Source organism: Amblyomma maculatum, chromosome 7, assembly GCF_055883805.1.
Source record: "Amblyomma maculatum isolate TAMU_Amacu chromosome 7, ASM5588380v1, whole genome shotgun sequence".
NCBI lineage: Eukaryota > Metazoa > Arthropoda > Arachnida > Ixodida > Ixodidae > Amblyomma > Amblyomma maculatum.
In genome coordinates this window covers 9124350-9135481 of record NC_139350.1, presented here as the reverse complement: position 1 = coordinate 9135481, position 11132 = coordinate 9124350, and the positions used below count along the sequence as shown (strand labels likewise).

At 45.7% G+C, this 11132-nt stretch overlaps 1 long non-coding RNA gene across 1 annotated transcript; it reads left to right on the top strand.

The window, feature by feature from the left end:
* Window positions 1-4108: 4108 nt before the first annotated feature.
* LOC146182695 (uncharacterized) lies at window positions 4109-11019 on the top strand. The gene is made up of 3 exons (XR_014708656.1): window positions 4109-4263; window positions 5656-5781; window positions 10704-11019. It is a non-coding gene; the product is annotated as an uncharacterized LOC146182695 (long non-coding RNA).
* The last annotated feature ends 113 nt before the right edge of the window (window positions 11020-11132 follow it).

Here is an 11132-nt window from a genome sequence, read left to right as displayed (position 1 = left end):
GTAAACATGGATCTCACGTCGAAAGACACCATGACGTGGTCGTCGTCAAACGTTATTGTCTTTAGTTTTTCTACAAACTGTGCCGAGTCTTTCACGTGCGTGCTGGTTCTTCCGGCCAAAGGAGCAAGTACCCGGTGTAGGTAGCCCGACAACTTGTACAATGGAGACCGGGTGAAGTCCACAATCGGGCGAAGTGGCACATCCTTTTTGTGCACCTTGGGTACCCCGTATATGGCTGGCGCGGAGCCATTGTGACAGAGCAGACGGTTATACAGGTAGCCCTTGTCCGGTGGAACGAACTTGAAAACTTCTGTCAGAAGCTTTTGCAACTCAGCTTCAATTTTCTTTGTAGGGTCTCGGGCCAACTTGGCGTATGTCACTGTATCACTCAAAAGTGCCTCCATTTTTTGCACGTAGTGAACGCGGTCTAATACGACAACGGCGTTACCTTTGTCGGCAGGAAGTATCGCAATGTCGCTGTTGTTTTTTAGTCTCGTTAGTGCTCTTTGCTCAGCGGGTGTGATCGAGCCATTCTTGCCTTTTGAAAGCTTGGAAAGCGCTCCGATGGCCCGTGAGCGAGCTTCGCTTTGTAAGCTGGGGGCGACCTTGCGTACAGCCTCTTCAACAGCACATGTCATGTGAACAACATTTGGACGAGCGCCGACATTGAAATTAAGGCCCCGCTGAAGTAGGCTTCGTTCATCTGCGTCAAGCTGGTATGAAGACAGATTGCAGACTCCTGATGTTCCCTCGGTCTCAGGTTTTTTGCATAACAATCTCTTGAATTTGGCATTTTGAGCCACTCTTCTTTCTTCTTGGCTCCTGGCTGCCTCACTGTTGGCCCCTCCTCCAGCCCCTCCAACCGGAGAAAGAAGAGAAAAGAAAAAGCGTACTGCCATTCCTTATGCCCAGGGCGTCAGCGAAACCTTATGCAGGATATTCGCTGCCTACGACGTCCAAGTGTCCCATGTACCATCCAGCAAGCTCCGAAATCATCTGGTACGGGTCAAAGACCCTTTGGAGAAGACAAGCTACCCTGGCGTCGTCTACAAGATTCCTTGCAAAGATTGCAGCGCTTCCTACATAGGCGAAACTGGCGACTTCAGAAGACGATTGAAGGAACACCAACGTGACGTAAAGAACAAAAAAGTGACTTCTAACGCTCTAGCAGAGCACAATCAAGACACGGGCCACCTGATTGACTGGGATTCCGCGCAGATACTTGAAAGGGAAAAACTGTTATCTACCCGCCTACTCAAGGAATCATTACACATCCAAATGACAAGCGAAGCGATAAACAGGACGCGGGGAAATCTACCCGAGATGTACATGCACTTTGTGCGCAACACTTTAACTTCATAAGCAACGGCCCATCTCGTTTCATTTCCATTGTGAACAAGGCACCCGTAGCGGTGCCGAAACGTCAATGTGTTTATGTTTTGTTTTTTTCTGTTTTTTCTGTTTCGTCTGTGACTTCGGCGAGTGCTGTTTTCGTCAACATCTCCCTATTCCGGCTGACCAGACTACGCTGATCCTCCAGGCTGGGGCTTGACAGCAGAATCTCCCACTGCTCTTCGGTTATGGCCACGGTGGTTATAGTACCATTTAGTCCCTTGCATCCCCACACCATATGTTGCAGGATGTTTGGTACGTTGCAAAATGCGCATTCATATCTGTCGGTGGAGGGCGAGATTCTCTCTCTCAAAGGGGAAAAAAAAAAAAAAAAGACGAAATACGCATATGTGACTGTGACGAATAATAAAAAAAAAAGATATTCCAAACAAAGAGTGCTGTCATCTCGCGCCAAGATGGAGAACGCTATGCTGCAAAGAATGTGCCTGCAGCAAAGCAAATCTCGTCTATTATTTTAGTACCAGGTAGCGTTGCCAGCAGACGTTCATTCGAGGAGCGAAGCGTCACGTGACCTCAGGAGTTCCCGCGCGAATGCATGCGGAGGCGAACTGAGTATATAACCGCGAGCACGATTCAGAACCTATAGTGCTAACTGTGCGTCCGAGTCCGACTGTGATCGACAACACGTCATAGAGCTGTGGTCGCCTTGCCGGAAGACCCACAAGACCCACAAGTACCACAAGTCCTCGTTTGGGTAAGTTTCCGCACTTACCACCTTTTCAATAAGATCACGTAAGATAAGATAAGGTCACTGGGCGCCGCCATACTACTCGCTGGAAGCCGCAGCGGAACCGGTTTTTCTGAGCGCTTGTCGTTAGCACGGTGGAAGCCGCAGCGGAACCGGTTTTTCTGAACAAAATGCAGTCCAGCGAGTACCAAGGACCACTTATTGAAAAGGTCTACCTTTTATTGGTTCGGTGCACTCGATCTTTGTTGTCAAGGCGGGCATGCCTCTTTTTGCTTTAGGTCAGCTATAATTCGATCTGTGTTCCTCAATTTTTGTTCCCATTGTTTGAAAAAGAACCGAACAAGGATTATGGGAGGTGGGTAGTGGGGTTAAGCCAATTGCCATTTCGACAGGGGGACTTGGGTTCGTCTGGGCAGGATTGTCATCCAAGGGGGAGGCGGGGGAGTGAGTGCGCGCGCTCTGATTTGCCGCGCTCCAGGACCTTTCATCGCAGCATTCCGCGCGCGCGCATTATCGCCCGCACTTATTCCCCTAATCGGTTGGGTCCCCCTATTCTAACGCTTCTCTACGTTTACTTAATACCATCATTCTAAGAACATGGAACCGGTGTGGTGCTCCCGTTACCTGAAAAAGAAAATAAACGGTAGCGACAGGGAGAATTGAGTACAATATGCGAGTACATAATGCATCTATTATGTACCTAGGGTTGTACTTTCCCCTTTTGAGGAAGCATTCATTCTTTGCCCTGCACCTTCCCCCCCCCCCCCCCCCAACCTCGCTTTTTTTTTTTTTTTTTTCGGAAGCAAGACCATATACACTTTGCTGGGATCGCGCTGCGCAGACAAATAAGTCCCTTCGTTGAAACATTGGCTTGGCTTGCGAGCTGAGGCTCCCCGCAATCACTGTTCAGATCTCTTTCATAATGTGTAGCCATCTTCCGGGAACCTCGTTCTACCTTTGTCTCTGCTGTTGTCATTTCCACCAAGCATTTCTTTTCTTTTTTTTTTTTAAATCAAAATTGCATACTTGCATGCTATGCCTAGCTCTAACGAGGGGATGAAATATAGTACATTCCCAGTAGCTGTGCAGCTATTGGAACTGTGTTCTGAGGGCTGCAGAAAGTCAGACTTGAGCGCATTGGTTCTGGTCGGGCTGTGGGCCTTTATTTTTTTATTATTTATGAACTTTATTAGCATGCATATAAGGGTCGTATTCTATCTCCCCCTACTTTTATTTCTTTTATTTTCAACCCCTCTCTGATCCTGCCTTTCTTTCGCCAATTCCGTTTCCTATGCAAGGGAGCATGTCAGCAAATCCTAAATGCCGGCTAAATTCTCTGTTTTTTATTAAAGAGTTCTCTCTCTCTCTCTCAGTCAGAGGTATAGTCAGCTTGGAAATTTTGCCTGCTGCTGACAGAATGGGTTAGAACTGATGCTTTTGGGTGAACTGCATGGTGTGCCATTTCAAGGACAGCGCACAAGGACAGAAAGAAGACACACATGGACACACCCCAGACGGCCACTGACGTCCGACGGACAACCGAACTCGGCCTCAACTCGGCGGCCGATTTCGGACGTCCGCCGGAATTCCGGCGTACGTACGAAAACGGATGGTCGAATCCGTTCGCCCAGCGGACAGCCGCCGTACGTCCGCCACTGGATTTGCTTTTACACAGCTATGATATAGTTTGTAGTCGTCGTGCTCATCTGAACTGCGTATAAATCAGTAATGCCGTCAAGTCCATTATATGATGCCAGAGCGAATCGATGCGATAGAAAGCGTTTCCATTAAACAGCTTTTTTTTTATTTTCCGCATGTTTCATCGTTGAATTCTTCCATCAAAAATTTTTGATGAAAAGTTAAATGACCATTAAACATTTTTCTATCATGATGCTTCAGTGAAATTTTAATCAGTGGCTGAATAGACGCAGCAAGCAGCAAGCTCAAAAAGAACGAAACCGAACCTATCCTCAAAAAAATCTGAAATGAGCCAATCCAATCCACCTGACAAGTTGAAGTTTAGTCATGGAAGATGGCTTCACGTTTCCGTGTTCTGCATTTTCTGCGCAGTTACAAATACCTACGACTGTAATGCACTGCTAGCATTGTTTTTGCTGTGGCTTGGTGCGGCTGGCACACTTTGTTCACCCGCCGATTCCAAAGTAAGTATTTCACCGAACTTTTGTTTCTTTAGTGGAACTTTTCGATGCACCGATGGTGCTGAGCTTTTGGATAAGGAAACGGCTCTGTACAGCAGCCGAACGGTCGAGTGTTTTAGGCGAGACTGACAGGATGGCTCCGCGCCGACTAACTAAATTGCAGCCTCAAGTCTGAGGGCCATCTTTCTCGGCATTACTGGACGCTGCGCCAGTAAGCCGCGCAACTTCTCTGTCTCTGATAAAGGAGTGCCTGCCCGAGCTTTAAAGGAGTTAATTTGTTAACCATGCGCAACGTGCTGAGTTGTAAAAACTATACGAGAAAACTTTTGCACTCCGCGAGCCTATCGTGCGACATGCCTACACTTGTGAAAACGTCGCGCGTTATTTTTTTTTTTTTTTTTTTTTTTTTTTTTTTTTTTATGGACAGCCGCTCATCTTTCTCTCGAGCTTTACGGCAACTACAGTTTCTAGAAGGAACGGCTGTAGCTACTAAATAACTAAAGGTTTAGTACTCTTCTTCAGCTTTGACAAACCAGGACAGCACCTTGCGCATGTTGGTTATGCATGTGGGACCGAACCGCGCAGAACAACCGGACAAGGAGATGAGAGAAAAAAAAAAAGTCAGCACTTGTCTTTTTCTTGACCCGTTGTTCTGCGCGGTTCTGGCAGGAATTTGACATACCGCCGCCGCGACACAGTTGGGCTGCGAGCTCTGGTGCCTGCAACGCCTTCTTTTATGCAAAACAGGCATACTGGGAGGCCATGCAAGCCGCGGGCTCAAAAGAAAAAACAAACAAAAAAACAAACGAGTTGAGCAAAAGTGAGATGAAAACAAAATTGTTGTTGCTTTGTCCTTACAGATATTCAAAGGCTCCTCAGAACTTCATTGCATTATTGACAGCAAGATAATGCCAAAGCTACACTAGAGCCATGCAGCACCTTATAGTGCATGATACTGAGCTTATGTCTCGCACTGAAAGCTCTTACCATGTTCTTAGATTATCATATTAAAGTAGCTTTAAACCCATGCTTGTTAATACAGTGATAGCCATAAATTGAATCTAGGGCATCATGCTCACATACAAGGCTTCTGATAACCGCTGGTCACATGATGTGGGCTATAGCAGAAACCTGTACCTGGTCATCTTACAAGCATTTGTGCAATTGATGCTTTTTATGTGTTGTAAAAGTTTTTGTGTTCTGTTTCTGTATGGGAATGCTTTCCTTATTGAAGGCTAACATTTGGCTTGCTACAGCAAAACCTCTACCTAGTCATCCTAAAAACAGCACCGCAGTTGGTGCTTTTAGTGTGTTGTAAAAGTATTTGTGTTCTGCTTCTGTATGGCAATGTTTTTCTCGTTGAAGACTAGCATGAGGCTTCCAAAAATTTTTCAGATGCCATTTGCTGTAGCCGATTTCGTAAGCCAACAGGAAGCAGCACTTTGAACATGGAAAACTGTCATCCACGGGGGAAAAACAGCAACATCCCTTTGCATTCTCATTTCTTTGGTATGGCTAAAAGTGAGTATAGTATCATTATCTATATTATTAATATTGAATCATGATTGTCAGTGTTGAAGTTGTTTGAGCGTGATGATTTTAAACACACAGGACATCCCTTCGACATTAAGGTTTTAGCTTGTTTACATGTAGGATGTAGAACTGGTTTCAACAAACTTTATGCAGCAAATTCTTTTTACATTGTCCACCATGTTACTTTTTGTCATTGTCCGTTCGGTGACTGGAGGAGGGAGAAGTAAATAACCAGTATTTTACGTTTACACAGTCGTCCACTCTTAGCTTGAATGGGAATGTGTGGCATGCAGTTTGCAAAATAGCAATGCATCCGTCGCAGCCATGCATCAAGGCTAAGTGGCTTGTGCGTAGAGGGACTAGCCGCTCCAGCTTCACATCATCTGCCTCTTTGCTCCGGTGTGCAGACGTGCATTGAGGCAAAGTGGTTTATGTGTAGAGAAACCAGGAGCTTCTTTGTCACATCTGGCTGTTTGTTACGGTGTGCAGATGCACATCGAGGCACAATGGCTGATGTGTAGAGGGACCAGGAGCTGCTGCTTAACGTTCTTCGCCTCTTTACTACAGTGCACAGCCGTGCATTGATGCTAAGTGGCTTGTGCATGGAGGGCCCAGGAGCTGCAGCTTCACGTCTGCCTCTTCGCTCAGGTATGCAGGTGCGTATTGAGGCAAAATGGCTTATGCATAGAGGGACCAGGAGCTGCTGTGTGGCGTAGTCTGTATATTTGCTATGGTGCATATTGAAGTACAGTGGGGGGGGGCTCATGTGTAAAGGTACCATGAGCTGCTGCGTCATGTCGTCTGCCTCTTTACTATCGTGCGCAGGCATGCATCAAGGCAAAGTAGCTTATGCGTAAAAGGACCAGGAACTGTTGCTTCACATCTGCTATGATGCGCAGCTGCGTATTATGGGTGGTGGTGGAAAACATTGCCATCAGATACAAATACAGGAGGTTACTCACTAGCTGACCCTGAGGGGGCCTGTCCTGACAAAAACAAGGGGTCCCTAGTTTGGGACCCCAGTGGTGGTAGAGGGACTAGAGGCTGGTACTTCACGCTGTCTGCCTCTTCGCTACGGTGTGCAGCTGCGATGGATGCAGTGGCATCTCAAAAAGTGCATGCCACGCACTCGCATGTTCAGCCTGAGTGGACGACTGTGTACCTGCTATAGCTTTGTTATTCATAGAATAAACCTAGGCCAAGTTGGATAAATTATAGCTCACCTCATATGTGGTCAGCAAAAAAAAGCCACTCCAGAAAATCTGATGCATTTACTGTCATAGGATTCTTATTCATATACATGCTACTGACAAGTCAGATTCTTCACCCTCAGAAATACCAGAAAAATAACCAAGGGTGCATCTGCAATAGTCTAGCTTGCTCTTTCTCTGCAGACTTGAGTCAGATGTGTGTTCCATTGCTGTGGGTGGGACAGGTGTGAATCTTTGATTTTAAGCTTGCAACAAGTATGTTATTGTAGTTTAAAGGCAAAACGGTACTAATAATCGCAGCCCCCCGTGGCCTTTATCCCGTTTTAATAGTGTTGCTAGACACTGAATTATTAGTTTACTCTGCACTGTTTCTGTCTAGTTAATGTGCGGAGATGTACATATATTTATATGACTTGGAGTTGTCGACTTTGCACTTAGAAACATTGTAGCGTTATCTGATGTGTTGCTTTAATTTCTTTAATGATTTCTGTAAGGTATCGGTGGGTATGCTAGGCACCATTATTAGTCTGCTCTTTTTGAGTCACCTGTTCAATGCCCAGCTGCGGCCGTCTCCCACTTGCCCTCGGACAGGAGGCGGAGAGACGCGCACAGAGAGGCAGCTACAGTGCTTAACGGAAACGTAGGCAGAGAGGGAAAGAAGTCCCCTCTTCCAAGGACTTTGCTGTCGCACTCGAAGACGTGGGGACAGGCAGTTTGTTCTCGTTGCTGTGTCATGTAGGGGGCTCATTTTTATTTAAGGAGCTTTAGTTGGACTGTGAAAAAGGCTGACCGCCGAAGAATTGACGCGTTTGAATTGTGGTGCTGGCGAAGACTCTTAAGAGTTCCTTGGACTGCCAGAAGATCAAATCAGTCGATATTGTCGACCATAAACCCTGACTGGAGAAAGATTTGATGTTGGGAAAGGTTGAGGGTCGCCGGAGAAGGGGTAGGCAGCGAACGCGATGGTTAGATGGCATTCTCGAGGCATTGCAGATGAAGCTATGTGATGTTAAGAAGATAGTGAGAGACCGGAAAGCGTGGCGTGACATGGTCCACAGGGTCACGAAGAGTCGGACACGACTGAACGCCTGAACTGAACTGACGAACAGTATACAACTAAGGGGTCCTTAGTACTAAGCGTACTAAGGGGTCCTTAGTACGCTGACTGGACCCATCACCCGGAGGCAGCACAGCTTTGAAACGAGCACCTCTTTTGGAAGAACTGCTTATCGTTCAAAGAAAAAACACTGTCAGGTTGAAGGGTGTACGGCCCGCTTCCTTATTGGGGAGCCCATAAAAGTGACAATTATTCAGTGCAGGCGCGCTGAGTGGGGTCTCGTTGAGGATTCCAACCCTGGATGTCAATAATGGTGGGAGATGGCGGCGTTGAAAAAGGGCAAGTGTGTAACAGTGACGGTATGATGCGGAGCGGGAGGATGTGGGTTGGCTCTTCTGATTTGGTCCGCAATGGTGCTGACTCGGACGCCAATAATTGCAATAATTGCCCTGTAAAAGGAGCCGCCAAGGATGCAAGCTTTGGGCAATGGTTGCGCACGTGGGACGCCGTTTTGATGGGTTCTAATTTTTTTTTTTTCCTAGGGGAGAGAGTTTGGCATGTGACCTAGTGAACCAATCATTTCGAGGTCCATTCTCTAAATTCTGTTTGTTGTGAAACGAATTTGTTGTCCCTTTTGCATTGCTTGTATTAGGGAGAGGGTGAAGAACTTATGAAAGTGGAAAGACATGCCAAAATGTTTGTTAGCCAGTCATGTGTGAGTTCGTTGTCATTGGGGATGAGAAATGTGGGCGGAGTCCCGAAGTTAATGAAACAGCCCCGCGGCCTGGAGAACTCGTTCTGAGCTAAATTTTGATCTCTTTCCTCTTCGGCATAGATCATGGTCATTGTTTCACCTGTTGTAAATACGTACATTCATGTATAAAATTTTCAGTTCATCTTCCTCTCCGTGTGCAAGTTGTTGTGGCCAGATGCAGTAAATTCACTATTTTCATTTCTATATAACGTGCCTTTCTGAAGATGGCGAGCTCTTTTGTCCAATCCTGTAAGAAAGCAGCAAAGCGCTCCCAAATCTTCCACAAAACTGTGTGATATCTTTAATACTAACTGCGGCTTGGTGTCACTCACAACATGTAGTTGAGGTAGATTTCTTCCCCCCCCCTCTTTTTGTTCGTTCAAATGAGGACCAGCGGACACTAACTCTTGCTTTTGTAATGCCCTAGGCCCCGCCTTAAGGCAGTACTCCAATGTCAATACCATTTTTATAGCTATGGCTGTCCAACAGCACTAATGTCTTTTATACACTTCTTTTACTAATCTCTTACCCAAGTGGTGGCTTATACTGCGGGGGTGAAAGTCTCTGGACAGTATGTGTAGATTTTGGACTAGAATCGCGATGTAAACGAATTGTGACCTTATTTCTCTTGCACACATGAAAGAACTAACGTTCAACTTTCACATCGACAAGTATGATCCGAGTTTCCTGGTCGATGTGAAAGTTATGTGCTTTGATTGCAGTTTGTGTAGTCCACACACTTGTCCCCGATATTACATAGGGGCAAATTAGGCGCCTTTACAGGGGCAGTTTCTTTGGCGCCCATTACCTTCCCCATAAATAAGCTACAGTGTTTCTTGTGAACAGCTGGCTCCATTTATAAATACCATTATTTTTTTTTGTAATTTGTTGTGCGTAGTTGAGAAATCCATGACATACATGCACAGCTGGTTGCCAGAATTGTGCAGCCATATTTCAGTAACTAACATCCATGCTGCATGCTGCCGGTAATACATCAGGAGCTTGTGGTTGTCAGCTTTTTGTGTGACTATAAGCCTTGCTATTTTAATGTCACATATAGCGCTGTGGGTAAACAAATAACTTTACTTTGAACTCTTGTAGAAGCATGAACACTGCGCAATCACTGCCGCGGGCTATGCATCCACATTGGGCTTTAGCCTCATGTCAAATGTCTATCTTTATTCTGCTGCAGCAGCTTGCATGTTATCAGATAAATTACTTCGTCGCAGCTGCTCTAAGGAGATGCTTTCTAGACGCTTGCAGCCTAGATGTTGATGTCGATATACCCCCGACACGCCCAGGGAATGTCTTCGGTAGAGGGCACATGGAAACCAGCGAAATGTGCAGTTTACAGAACAAAAAGGTAACAATTTTAAATGATGTTATTATTGATCACTTCTTTTCAGAGCAGGAACAATGACTTTAGAAATCTGCCTGTTAAACCGCTCAAAATGCAGGTTTCTGCCGCCAATGCGTACCTGTGTAATACTGCAAAGCTCTGGCTGTGCTTTATGTTCATATACAGCGTCCTTTATGCTTAGTTTCTCTGCATGTGCACTCCATGTCTTGGGCATTGCTGAGGGCGCATAGCAGCAAGCATAACATGCCATGTTTGGTCAGAGTGGCATGTTCAAAAAGACGACATAAAAACATTAAAATACTGAATGCCAGGTTCTGGTCAAACTACGTTTGTATCTTTTGTTATTCTGCATGGGTTTTGCTGCAGTTATATGACCTTTCTATATAGTATGTGACAGTTCTGAATGGAGATGCATGCGTACAGTGCCACCTGGAAAAAGCAATTGAGAGAAACTGGCAGTTGCCCTTGGAGATGTGTAATCAAAGTTCAGCACAGATAACTTGAATTTCATTTTCCCTTCTATTGCAGGAGGAGCCCAGCCTGCTCTTTCCATCTTAGGCCTGAAAGACCAGCAACAGCTGATCGAGCAAATGCACAGGATAGTAACTGCTCCTGGAATCCCGGCCTGCGGAGGCCGCCCACAGAGAACTCGATCATCTCCTCGCTAATTCCGAAATATTAGGTTTCAATAAATACCTTTTCCTCCACCACCTCCCCAAGGGAAGAGCTGTCACGGCCAAGGATAATTAAAAAAAATTATTCAAGCAGATTCTTAATACTCCAGTTGGCCTGCATTTTACCATGCCATTCCTTAACATCGATATTTTTTAGTGTAGACTATTTATGCATGCAGTTTATGCAATAAAGCAAAAAAAAATGCTGTTTTTACAACCACGCATGCTGGTATGCCTATGCACTTAGCATGTTTTCAGGAATGGTGCATTTGTGTAAAGCTCA